This window comes from Sus scrofa, chromosome 7 (genome assembly GCF_000003025.6).
Source record: "Sus scrofa isolate TJ Tabasco breed Duroc chromosome 7, Sscrofa11.1, whole genome shotgun sequence".
NCBI lineage: Eukaryota > Metazoa > Chordata > Mammalia > Artiodactyla > Suidae > Sus > Sus scrofa.
Window position 1 is genome coordinate 103,638,572 of NC_010449.5, and position 14,837 is coordinate 103,653,408.

A 14,837-nucleotide genomic window follows, 5' to 3' on the forward strand; every position below is an offset into this window, starting at 1 on the left:
AGAAGATCAAACACTACCAATCCCCACTAAACATCATACTTAAAAGAGTTGGGGTGTCATTCCAGAGGGAAGCAAGTTAAGAGTCCCTCAATTCAGCTCTGGTACAGTGATGCAGAGATCCGGCTGAGAAGTAGAGAGCTCAAATGAGTAGAGCTCAACAGCTACGCCTAAGGGAACTGACCTTATTCTAACAGAGCATAAGAAAATTCGTTTCTAAGGATGATCTCAAAAACAATGCTGATCTTGGGGTGACCCCTGCAAAGAAACCCAACTTTAATTGAATCAAGTTGAGGAGCAATTTATACCAAAGGGCATTGTCAAAACACAAACCAAAAAACCAGCTAGCTAGAACTTAGTGGACAAACTAAAAGTTAAGTGAGACAACAACAGGTCAGACTAGCCAGAGCTTAAAGGGAAGACCAGGGAACTAGACAGTCAAAGAGAATCCAGCTAAAACAACAATCATCCCTGGTTGTCATGGAGACTGTGCATACACCCTAAGGCTGAACCCACTGATATGTGAATCAGAGGCTTCACACTGCAGGGAAAACAGGTTTCACTTGAACTACTCCAGCCATTTTACTGAACTAATAAAAAAGCAAAACAACAACAAACCCCAGAAAGTGAGGAGTTAGTCAGTACCCAGACTTAATACAATATATTATCTAAAATCTATTTCAACAAAAATTACAAGATATAAAAAATTAGGAAAGCATAACCTATACAAAGGAAAACATGGGGAAAATGTAGACAGTAAAAATTGCTTTTGAAGACATCCAGATGTTGAATTTAATGGGCAAATATTTAAAATCAGCTATTAGAAAAGTGTTCCAATGGGTGTTACTGCAATGGCTCAGCAGGTTAAGAACCTGACTAGTATCCAGGAGGATGCAGGTTCAATCCCTGGCATTGCTCAGTGGGTTAAAGGATCCAACATTGCCGTGATCTGTGGTATAGGGCGCAGGTGTGACTCAGATCTGACATTGCTATGGCTGCAGTGTATGCCAGCAGCTGTAGCTCCAAACTGACCCCTAGCCTGGGAACTTCCATATGCTGCATGTGTGGCCCTAAAAAGAAGAAAGGAAAAAAAGTGTTCCAAGAACTAAAGAAAATCATTTTTAAATTTAAAAAAATGATGATAATAATATCTCTTCAAATAGAGAATATCATTAAAAAAAGAAATTATTTTAAAAAATAAAAAATTTGAAGTTGAAAATTGTAATAAGTAACAGGTAAAATTCACTTGGAAGGCTCAATAGATTTGACCTTGCAGAAGAAAGGATCCAAAAACTTAAAATAAGTCAAGAGAGATTGTGTAATCTGAGGAAGAAAGAGAAAAAAATAATAAAAATGAACAAAGCCCCAAGAGAAAAGTGCAATACCAAAATACCTGTAATAAAAATACCAAAAAGAAAGGAGGTATAGAAAGGAATGGAAAAATACAAAAAGAAATAACAGCTAAAAACTTCCAAAATTTGAGGAATAGCATTAATCTATATATCCAGGAAGTATAAAGAACCCCAAGTAGAATAAAAACAAAGATATCTGGAGTTCCTGTCATGGCACAGTAGTTAATGAATCTGACTAGGAACCATGAGGTTGCAGATTCGATCCCTGGCCTTGCTCAGTGGGTTAAGGATCCGGCATTGCCAAGAGCTGTGGTATAGGTCGCAGACGCGGCTGCATTGCTGTGGCTCTGTGTAGGCTGGCACTATAGCTCTGATTAGACCCCTAGCCTGGGAACCTCCATATGCTATGGGTGTGGCCCTAGAAAAGAGGAAAAATAAAAAAAAATAAAACAAAGATATCCATATCCAAGCATATTATAATTAAATGCTGAAAAGACAAAGACAATGAGAAAATCTTAAAAGCATCAAGAGAAATACTACTCATCATAAAAGAGGGAATCCAATGAGATTAACAGCTGATTTCTCATGACAAACAACAGAAAACAGAAATCACTGAGATGGCATATTCAAAGTGCTAAAAGAAAGTCAACTGAAGCTAATAAAAAATATGTTTGGCAGGCATGAGGATTATTAGCTACCCTTTTAAACTAGATATCTTGAAATTCATTTTACTTTTAGAAATAGCTTTCTAGTTTTTGTAAAGAAAAAAAATGTTGGTGCTAAAATGTAAATTCAAAAAAGCAGAAGAAAGAGTTCAATAAAGATTGTACTAGTCAAAAAAAAAAGTCAACTGAGGTCTTAAATACAGCAAAAGTATTTGTTTAAAATGAGGTAAAATAAAGACATTCTCAGATAAACAAAAACTAGGAAAATTTGCTGCTAGTAGATCAGGCTTACAAGAAATGCTAAAGGAAGTTTTTCATGCTGAAAGCAAGTGATGTTCACTAGTAATTCAAATACACACACACACAGAGTGCCAGAAGAAACTTGTAACTGTACCACAAAAGTCATAGATAGACTAAAAAATTAATACTAAATCTAAGAGTTTTTCATTTTGGGAATAAAGAGTCTCAAAAATGACACAGAGTTAATGTGGTTACATGCATGAAATTTATTTTCTTTATGAAATCCATCAGGGCAACTGCCAAGATAGTTCCTTGTCTCCTTTATATAAAATGCCTATCTGAATGTGTCTCCATTTCTTGTAACTGAGAAAGGACAAACAAAAATAACTGAAGAAATGTGACATAATAATGAATAATTAAACCTATAAAACTAGAAAATCGCTGTTTCAGATTTTCAATCACCAAATACCAATTTGTTTTTGAAAATATTTCTGCTGTTTTGCCATCTGATGACTCTTTGACTTTATACATATTGCTCTATCCTTGGAAGGTAGGAGTCATCTTGGCGCAATAAGCATGAAGGAGCCTTATGCCCATTTCCAAAGGTTTGGAGATGCCCCTCCTGATCCCGTTCCCCATTTTAAGCTCATGGTGATTCTGCCCATCCATATTGAAGAGGCCTAATTTTTCTAGCAAACTTACACTTCAGTGCTAAATGTGAGTTCAATGATTGTACCTTTAATGAGGGCAATGTTGATTTCATTCATGTACCCCAGATCCTAGCACCAGACTCAATATCTAAAAGGCCCTTAATCAAAATTTATTGAAAGAATGATTTAACAAGTTGTTTTTCTCACTGCCAATTATAAGATAGAAAAAAAACAGAACACAAAACCACAAACCAAGCCATATATTATATACTCTAAACATACATATGGATGGAGGCCTCATAAAGTTCTTTTAAGTAATAAGAAAAATATGACTAGTCTTCTATTAAACTCTACCTACCTATCTAGCTCTTAATTTATTATATATTTCAGTTCTCAGATTTCCAGTGATTCTTCACATAATGTCCTATTCTTTGCTAGAATTAAGTATCTTAAAACCTATTTTCTTAACATATTAATAACCATTGTTTAAAGTTTATTTCTGTTAACACCTATATCTGAATAGTTTTATCCCTGTTTCTAGTTCTTGCTTTTTTTTTCCTTCTTGCTTTTTATTAATTTCTTCCTGTTTGTAGCCACGCTTGCAGTGTATGTAAGTTCCCAGGCCAGGGCTTGAAGAGGAGCTGCAGTTGTGGCCTAAGCCACAGCCACAGAAAAACTGGATGGGAGCCAGATCTGTGACCTATGCTGCAGCTTGTGTCAATGCCAGATCCTTAACCCACAGAGCAAGGTCAGGGATCAAACCCCCATCCTCACAGAGACAATGTTGGGTCCTCAACCTGCTGAGCCACAACAGGAACTCCTCCCTCTTGCTTTTCAGTAGTGTGATTTTGTTTCCTGATGTGCCTGCTAAGTTTTGTATAAAGGCTAGACACTGTGTGACAAATTACAGAAATAACATGAGGGCTCTAGATAATAATACCTTCTTACCCAAATGATTTACAGTTGACTTTTGAACAACATGGCGAGTTAATCCAAGTACAACTTATAGTTGGCTTTCCATATCCATGGTTCCTGCACATCCATAGATTCAACCAACCACAGACCATATATTACCAATATTTACTGCTGAAAAATATCCACACATAGTTGGACCTATGTGATTCAAACCCACATTATTCAGGGTCAACAGTACAATTTTTTTTTTGCACCTGCAGCATATGGAAGTTCCCTGGCTAGGGGTCGAATCAGAGCTACAGCCATTGGCCTATGCCACAGCCAGAGCAATGTGGGATCCAAGCCATGTCTGTGACCTACACCACAGCTCACAGTAATGCTGGATCCTTAACTCACTGAGTGAGGTCAGTGATCAAACCCACATCCTCATGGATGCTAGTTGGGTTCGTTAATCTCTGAGCCATGAAGGGAATTCCTGGGTCAAGAGTACTTTTGTTTAAACGAACAGTTAGGATAGGAACAGATAAAATCAAAGTATATTAAAAACTATGCTACAGTCTTCGTGACTGTTATTGTATTTTCAGTTGAGATTCCTGGGATTTAGCTCTTGGGGTAACACAACTGAAAGCACAAGTGTGTTTGCCAGGCTCTTCCTCTTCAGTGGGCCTAAGCTATATTCTAAGATTTGTTCAACTTGAGATTCAGAACACATTACCAGGGAAAGTGGTGCCAAGTGTCAGATCCATCATTCTGCATTGCTCACCTCAATAGAATACTTGATTTCTCTCTTGTTCTTGTGCCCAGATAACTGATACCTTCAAACAGATTTTTCAAAGTATATATCTTACCCAGATTTTCTAGTTTTTCTCAGTGGGAGGTCTATTCTGCAGCAAGCGAATCCACCATTACCAAAGGCAGAAACTGTTCTTTAATCAGAATGTGCAAGTTTGTCTAATTTGTAATCTTCTCTGTGGAAAAGCAGTCTAACATCTTATCATTACAGGTTCCTCCAAAATAAAATAGGGCATGATATAAACACATACTTCACCCAAGAGAAGGACCAGAAACTAAATTCATTTAATACAGTTGAAAAAACTTGCTAACATTAACCTTTCTGTTAGCTATGCATTACAAATTAAAAACTGAAAGAATATATAGTGCATATGAATAATTTAGTTTTATTTTCTTACAAAGATAATCTATACTATTTGAACATTTTCAAGAGCATAATGAAATTGTTGACTCTTTTATGGTTTAAGGCTCAATATAATGTCATTTCTACTTGAAGAATGTTACCTGAAAACAAACACCTAAAACCCAATTTAATTTTCTACCTAAAATGATATGTTATCAAATTAAATCACTCTAATGATAACGTAATGATAAAGACTACAGGAATAATGCACAAACAGTTAAAGTTTGCTTATTATAAAGTACACTATGCTTCTTTTGTATTTGTGGTAGTCAAGAAATGAATAGCCATCAATTACTTAGATGCAAGGACATTACCTCATTTGTTTCATATCACCAATTTTTTTTCAAAGCAAGGCCTTCAATAATTATTCCCAAAGCTTTATTACTCTAAATGCTTTAAATATAAAATCTATAGCTAATATAATACTTCATTATTTTGTGAGGAATTTAAGTTTCCTTCAATACTTCATTATTTTGTGAGGTGCTTAAGTTTCCTCCTCTCTTAGCACCACCTCACCCTTGCATGCACATACATGCAAGCACGCACACACAATTGTATATAAAGACAAGAACTGAAAAGGCCTATCGTTCAATTTATATGTAAAACACAGTGCAAAAATTATCATTTCAGAAAATAAAGAACTTGAAAAGGGATGTTTTTATTCCTCTATTATTTCTTTATTTACCACATCCAAATAATAAATTATAATAAATATAAGTAATAGTTTACAGGCAAAATTAAAATATTCAGTCCAGGAGTTCTCTTGTGGCACAGTGGGTTAAGGATCTAGCGTTGTCACTGCAGCAATTTGGGTTGCTGCTGTGGTGAGGATTTGATCCCTGGTCCAGGAACTTTTGCATGCCATAAGCATGCCCAAAAATAAAAATAAAAAATCAGTCCACTTCCACTTCTTTGAAATATCCACTGCAATTCAGAGTTACAGAAAATAGAAAAATTACCTTTGTCCACAAATCCTAAAATTCCTATTTTTCCAGATAGATGAAAGATCTCAGAATTAAGCTAAATCTGCAGCAAGTGTAAAGGTTTATTTAAAGTTTTTACTCTATAGTATCTCTTCCAATAGTTATCTTTTTTATGAACTTGGAGTATAGTCCCTACAGTCTTAGTAATTTGCCCTAATGTCAGAGTTAATTTGGTTAATGATACAGGCAAATTTCATCTCTACTAGATTTGACAATTTGAGTCTTGATATCTCTATATTTGCTGCTAGTATTTTCCTTTGTAATCTAATCAGTATATTAAAAATTACTTATTGCTCAGGTAATACCTTATTTTACAACATTCACTTGGATGAGAAAGAAATTGATTTTTTTAAAAAAGAAATACAATAGGAAATTACAGACAGGGTTATTAAGATAGCCATGACCACAGGTCTCTAAAAAGAGCTTAAAAGTACTACTGAGGTGGTTACTGCATAGCAAAGAGGTCAGCATTATATAAGAAACAAAAAATCATAAGTTTATCCTAAAAGCATGCATAAAAGGAGTTCCTGTCACGGCGCAGTGGTTAACGAATCCGACTAGGACCCATGAGGTTGCGGGTTCAATCCCTCGCTCTGTGGGTTAAAGATCCAGCATGCCGTGAGCTGTGGTATCGGTTGCAGACATGGCTCGGATCCTGCGTTGCCGCGGCTCTGGCGTAGGCCGGCGTCTACAGTTCTGATTAGACCCCTAGCCTGGGAACCTCCATATGCTGCAGGAGTGGCCCAAGAAATGGCAAAAAGACAAAAAAAAAAAAAAAATGCATAAAAGGAACAATCTTCCTTTTGTTTTTACTATACTAACCATAAAAAAGTTATTGATTATCATTTGTTTTCCATTACCTTCTCTCTTTTTACAAGCAAATTCTGGCATTACAGTCCAAGTTTCTGCTACTGAATAATCAGTCATGTCAGTTGTCACTCAATTATCACTTCCAAAACTTAATCTAAATTATGTACAGCACCTTTTTTTTTTTATCTTTGAAGTTCTTCAGTGAATTTAAAAGTCAAATTTTTTTTCTCAAGAAGAGTAAGTTGATGGAAGATGGAGGCCCAGATTAAATCAGGAGGAATCATTGATCAAGGATGCTTGGAATTCTTATGAATACAAATAGCCTATCAAGGTTAATGAGGTTCAACTCAAGTTTAGAAGAAGGAAAAAATGTACTGAGTATTTTCTATGCATATACAGATTTAAGGTCTTAGGTAGGATATGAAAGGTAAATTATGCAAACTCAAATATAGCTTTCATTTCGTTTTTTTACAAGCTATTTTCATTGTTTCTCCCCAGTGTAGAACAATTGCTTAAAATATATATTCCAGATCAACAAAAACTGATGCAATTATTGAGAAGTAGCAAAGGTCCCCTTGAATACTGACAACTCTTCCAGAAATTAATGTGCTTTTAAGGGATGATGGACAACAAATGTTAGCTTTGAAAAATAACCATAAAAATCTTCTACACTATATTACTTCAGTCAACAAATACTAGTTGAGTGCCTAAAAATGGGTGAGACCCTGTTGGGGGGCAGGCACTAAAGGACACTGAGATAAGACCTGGTTCTTACCCCATATTCATTTATAATTTTAAAAGGAATCTAAGTCTTTAATTCATAAGTGGCTCCCAGAATACCACAAGTTTGAATTATAACATCAAGGCATATATGGCCCAGAGCAAAATCTGTGTATAGCAATATATCACAAGAAAATATAAACAAAAAGTTAAGCATCAAAGTGGAAGGAGAAAAAGAAAAAGAAATCAGTTCAACACACTGTAGGAATAAAGACAGAATCTGCTAAAGTAAATAGGATCTCAAGAACACAAGAACACTGTTAGAGAGGTGAAGGGTGGGGTGCCTTACCATAGACATGAGCAAATAAGTCCTTTAGATACCACTATTCTCTGATTCTGTGCTTACCAAGCAATTCCTGGTTACTAATTCAGCTTTCTAAAACCTAGGTAAAGAAAATCAGGAGACTGGTTCTTTGTACAGAAAAACAGCTTTTAAATATCCATATAGGACTTCCATATGGTACATCAATGAACTAACTCTCTTTCATATACTGTTCTCTTGTGAGCTTCATTATTAATATGAGCTAGACCCCAGGCTTACATTTAATTCTAGGACATAGAAAACTCAAGCTGCCAGATGTGAGGACAAGACTTTGAAAAATGTTATCTTTAGCAAGGTAGGAACATCAAGGTTGGATTTGTCTTGGTGACAGGACAGCTTTCTTCTGCAGCCCTGTTTCTCCTTTACTTTAACCTGCTTTGAAATTTTAAATAAATATATCTGTATTTCTTTAAGAGTGTGGTATTTGTATGTGTAGAATGGAATCACTTTGCTGTAGAGCAGAAATTATCACAACACTGTAAATCAACTATACTTCAATAAAACTTTAAAAAAATGGGGAAAAAAGTGTGAGAAAGGTGTCATAAGATTCTTAGTGATAAAGGCAAAAGGATGGCACATAAGGAAGGATTATTGCTTGCAACTGATATAACCAAGAAGTCTTCAGAGGGCAAGAGCATTAGGATTTCCACAAAAAGAGGACCTCACAGAAACAGTGAACAACTGGAACAAAGACAAAACAAAAGATGGAAATGAGGGCAGGGGCGGTGGAGATTAAGAAAAAATGAGTCAGCAGGACTGTGTTTAAGGTTCTGTAAGAGAGATGTTAAGTCAAGGTTGGAGAGAAAGATATGACAACACAAATCATAAGAAATATCGCTATACAAATGTTCTTGGGCATGAACAATAATCTCATTTTTTCTTATTTACATTCTATCTCTCAAAAACAACTAAAGGGGATTAACTGCCAATTTTTATATAATAATTAAGGCTACACTGCATATCACCAAAAGTAAAGCAGAGGCTAAATACTTTTCAATCAAATTTAAATAGAATTTCCACCATTAGAGGTTAAACTGGGACATCCATGAGCTATATATCTCTCACAAAGTCTACACTCAATGTCACTTTGAGAATGCCTTGGTAATAAAGATATTCAAAGGGACTCCACAAGGTATAAAAAATAAATAAGGCAGAGTTCCCACCATGGCTCAGCATAATGAACTTGACTCGTATCCATGAGGACACAGGTTCAAATCCTGGCCTCACTCAGTTGGTTAAGGATCTGGCATTGCCATGAGCTGTGATGTAGGTCGCAGATGTGGCTCAGATCCCTCATTGTGGCTGTGGTGTAGGCCAGCAGCTCCAGCTCCGATTTGACCCCTAGCCTGGGAACTTCCATGTGTCACAGGTGCAGCCCTAAAATGACAAAATAAATAAATAAGCCATAATCAGAAGTGTCACTAAATCTAAAACAATTGATATAATTCAATTAATTACTTTACTGTTAAAAATAAGAAAATCGGGAAAAAAATGGTTATTGGTAATTTTTTCCAGGATGAACAATGTCTTTTTGTGCTATCCTTCTTAATGGCAATTAGGAAAAAATCTTTCATCCTCCAAAAGGAATTTAAATTACAACTGCAACAAACTCAAAGAACATTCTATATCAATTTTAGAATGTCATCTTCATAGAAAGGGGGAAATCTGAGGGGTTTTTGTTCATTGCTCAGTCATCAGTACCTAGAACAGTGCTTGGCATATAACAGACCTCATTAAGTATTTCATATGTTAGTAAATATTCAATCTTTCTCTCCAACTATATTTCACATCGAAACCTATAAAACTAATCCAAACTAATCCAAGAGAACTCCAAATCTCCCCCTAATGTGAAAGAAACTATTACATTAAAGTGTAAAAGAACTATTAATTTAAGACAAAAGAAAGCCATGATCTTTGAATGAGAACATTATTACCTCAAAAGTAATTTTTAAATGAGATTTTTCTCAATTTTTTCCATAAGTGAAAAATTAAGAGAAACAATAGGAAGGGGGAGAAGACAGACCAACTTGTAGTTTTAAACAAATCAGCAAAGGGAATTTTCCACCTTTGACATTATTAGTTTAGTTTTTTTTAATATATAACTTTGACAGAATAATCATATTTTATCATGTTTTTCAGTGGAATAAAACACAATAATACTCATGAAAAAAATGTTAAAGTTCTACAAACAATTGCTCTGAGAATATTCCTGGTAATTTATTAAACATGTAGAGAAGAAGCCAGGATCAAATTGGCAGAGTAGGAAGACCTTGAGCTCACCTCCCCCTAAGGACACACTAAAACCAGAACTACACACAGAACAATTATCTCTGAGAATGACCTAAACACTAGCAGGAAAGCCCTTCCACAATTAAGGATATAAAGGAAAAAAAAAAACACCCCAAGGAGTTTCGGTTGTGGCTCAGTGATTAATGAACCCAACTAGCATCCATGAGGATGCGAGTTTGATCCCTGACCTAGCTCAGTGGGTTAAGGATCCAGCATTGCTGTGAGCTGCGATGTAGGTTGCAGATGTGGCTCAGAGCTGGTGTTACTGTGGCTGTGGCATAGGCCGACAGATGCAGCTCCAATTCGACCCCTAGACTGGGAGCCTCCATATGCTCTGGGTGAGGCCCTAAAAAGAAAAAAAATAAAAAAAATAAAATAAAAATGCCCCAAGATATGTACAAGAAGAGAAGTGATTTAGTCAGGACCCATGCCCCCAGCAGGTAGTGCAAAAGAGAAAGGAAATATCAAAAACTCAGAGGTCCTCACTAAGGAGCAAGGGGTTCAGTTCCCATTTTGGGCACCCCAGCCTTCAGGAATGGCACCAGACAGACAAGCCTCTTAACTGGTTTTGAAAACCAGCAGGGCTTACAGCCAAGACAGCCAAAGGGCTATAGACAATTGAGGCTCTGTTCTTAAAGACTGTGCACACGAATTTACTCACTCACTCCCAGGTCAGAGGCAGCTGGATGACAAGTGCCTCACATCCTAGTTGGCCTGACCAAGCTGCAACAGCAGACCCCCAGCTTACACCAGGTTTCCATTCCAATCCTCCCACCAAGGCAGCAATCCATTCCAATCCTCCCACCAAGGCACACCCTGGGAGAATCCCCATACCAGGCTCTGGCTCCAGTCCTCCTATCATCAGGGAGAAGCCCCCAGTGCACCTTGAATGAAGCCCAGGCTCACTTATGCTCCAGCCCTCCTGTCAAGTGACTAGACACACAGAGTTTGTACAGAGACACCCCTACACAAGGATACACCTTGAAGACACGGAGAAGTAACTCTTTCTCCTAATTCAAAACACAAACAAAGAAAATCAAACAAAATGAGAACACAGTAGAATGTGTTCCAAACCAAAGAAAGAAATAAAACCCTTAGGGTGGGGGTGGAGGGAACGTCTAATGAAATTGAGATATGTAACTTACCTAGTAAAGAGTTTAATGTAATGATCATAAAAATGATTTCTAGGGAGTTCCTACTGTGGCTCAGCAGATTAAGAGCCCAAACAGTATGCACAAGGATACAGGTTCAATCCCTGGTCTCACTCAATGGGTTAAGGATCCATTGTTGCTGTGAGCTACAGTGTAGGTCACAGATGCAGCTCATATCTGGCATTGCTATGGCTGTGGCATAGGTGGACAGCTGCAGTTCCAATTCAACCCCTAACCTGGGAACTTCCATATGACAGAGGTGCAACCTGAAAAATAAAAACATAAATGCTCTCTGAGCTTGGGAGAATAATGGAGTAACACAGAACTCAGAAGAATTAGAAAATATAAAAAATAACCTATCAGAGGTGAAGAATACAATAAGTGATGTAAAAAAATAGACTAGAGGGAATCAACTGTTGATTAGCTTGTACAGAAGAACACACAGGCAACCTTAAACAGAATAGTTGATATCACTCACTAATAACAGCCAAAAAAAAAAATTAAAATGAAGACAGTTTAAGATACCTCTAAAATAACATCAAGCACAGTGACATTCACATTATAGAGGTTTAAAAAGAAGAGAGAGAAAGGGGCAGAAAATATATTTGATAAAATAATGGCTGAAAATTTTCTCTAACTTGCAGGAAGAAAGAGATATACAGGTCCAGGAAGCAAAGAAAATTCCAAACAAGATGAATCCAAAGAGATCCACACCAAGACCTACTATAATTAAAACAACAAAAGTTAAAGATAGAATTTTCAAGACAGCAAGAAAAAAAACCTAAAACTCATAGAAGGGAAGCCCCATAAGGCTACCACCTGATTTCTCAGCATAAACTGCAGGTCAGAGGGAATGACATGATATATTAAAATTAACAAAAGCAAAAAAAAAAAAAAAAACAAAAACAGCTACAACCAAGGATATTCTATGTGGCAAAGTTATTCAGAACTTACAGATAGAGTTTCCTAGATAAGCAAAAACTGAAGAGAGTTTATCATCACTAACCCTTCCAAGAAATGTTAAAGAAACTTTGTTAAGTGAAAAAAAGAAAGGTCCTATAAAGAAATAGGAAAACATATGAAAGAAAAAGCTCACTGTTAAAGGAAAACATATAGTATAGGCAGAAAATCAGCCACTTAAAGAGCTAATAGGAAAATTAAAAGACAAAAGTCATAAAATCAACTATAAATACTTAAGGATACACAAAAAGATGTAAAATTTGATATCAAAAACATAAAATGAGGGGGAACAAAAAAATGCAGAGTTTTTAGAATATGTTTGTAATTCAGTAACTATCAACTTTAAATATACATATATTTATGATATGTATGATATAAAACTATTGTCTTTAAATAAATAAAAGAAGCTCATGATAACCACAAACTGAAAACCTATGATACACAAAAAAATAAAGAGAAAGGAACCCAAACATAACACTAACAAAAATCAAACCACAAGGTAAAAGACTGAAAAAATAGAAACAGAGCACCACAAAAACAAACAGAAAACAGTAAGTAACAAAATGGCAGTAAGGACATACCTATCAATAATCACTTTAAAGGTAAATGTCCCTTTCAAAAGGCACAGTGTGGATGAATGGATTGGGAAAAAAAAGCCATCTAGATGTTGCCTACAAGACACTCACCTCAGAGCTAAAGACATATACAGACTGAAAATGAAGGGACAGAAAAATATTCCATGGAAATGGAAACAAAGAGAAAAGTGAAATAACGATACTCATATCAGACAAAAGAGATTTTAAAACAAAGACTATAAAAAAAAAGAAGGGCATTACATAAAGATAGAGGGCTGAATCCAAGAAGACATTAATAGTCATAAATATATGTGTGTTCTAACATAGGAGTACATAAACATAAAAAGCAAATATTAACAGACATAAAGGAAGAAACTGACAGTAATACAATAATGGAAAGGAACTTTAATACCTCACTTACATCAATGGATAGATCATCAAAACAGAAAGCCAATAAGGAAATACTGGCTTTAAATGACACATTAGAGCAGACTGACTTAATGATTACCTACAGTACATTTTATCCAAAAACACATAGAATGGTCTCCATGATAGATCACATACTAGGCCACAGAACAAATCTCCATAAATTTAGGAAGACTGAAATTATGTCAAACATCATTTCAACAATATGAAACCAGAAGCCAATTACAGGGAGGAAACTGGAAAAAAACACAAACACGTGGAGACTAAACAATATGCTATGAAAAAATCAATGGGTCAAAAAAGAAATCAAAGAAAAACACCTCACAACTGTTAGAATAATTATTATCAAAAAAGCATTGGCAAGGATGTGAAGAAAAAGTAACCTTCATACATTATTGGTAGGGCTGTAAATTGGAGCAACAATTTTAAACAGTATGGAGATTCTTCAAAAAATTAAGAATAGAACTACCATATGATCTATGTGTTCTATTTCTGGGTATGTAGCCAAGTAACATAAAAGAATTAATTTGAAAAGATCTATGCATTCTTTGTTCATTTTTTGCAACATTACTTACAATAGCCAAGATATGGAAACAACCCACACACCAATCAAGGGATAAATGGATACAGAAGATGTGATTCACATAGACACACAACAGAATACTAGTCATCTTATCATCTGCAACAACATGGATGGACCTTGAGGGTATTATGCTAAGTGAAATAAAGTCAGACAGAGAGAGATAGACCATATAAGTTCACTTGCATGTGAGAAGGAAGGAAGGGAGGGAAGGAGGGAGGCAGGAAGTGGGGGGAGGGAGGGAGAGGGGAAGAAGGAGATAAAGAGGGTGTAAAGAGAGGCAGGCAGGGAGGGAGGGAGGAAGAAGGACGGACAGACAAACCAAACCAAACACGTAGAGAACAGACTAATGGTTACCAGAGGGGGAGGGACAGGGTGGGAGTGGAAGGCAAAATGGATAAAGGGAATCAACTGTATGTGATAGATGGAAACTTAATTTTTGGTGATGAGCTCACCGTAGTATATACAGGAGTAAAACTACAATGTTGTATACATGAAACATATATAGTATTATGAACCAATCTTCCTCAATAAAATATAATTTTTGAAATTAAAAAATTAAGTAAAAAGTCATAAGGATAACACAGGAAATACAGTAAATACTACTATAATAACTTGGTATGGTGCATAATCTATAAAAATAGAAAATCACTATATTGTACAGCTGAAACTAATATAGTATTTTAAGTCAACAATACCTTCATTAAAAAAAATTAACAAATAAACAAACATGTAGAGGGTTTTGTAAAGAGCATGTCACTATTTCACTATCTTTACAGCCTGAATCTTGAGCCAAACCTAAAATACATTTTCTCTCAATGCACTGACAAGATGAAAGAGAAACTTAGAGTGCAGTAACTTTAAATATTTCCTTTGGACCATAAAAAGTTAGATGCTTTTAACAGCAATTTTCTACCTTTTGTTATAATTTAGGAATTTTCTACCTT

The 14,837-nt window shown here is 35.7% G+C and overlaps 1 protein-coding gene across 14 annotated transcripts in view; it reads right to left on the reverse strand.

Moving 5' to 3' along the window:
- CEP128 (centrosomal protein 128) overlaps positions 1-14,837 on the reverse strand; it is a 414,346-nt gene that overhangs the window by 292,594 nt on the left and 106,915 nt on the right. The window lies entirely within an intron of this gene.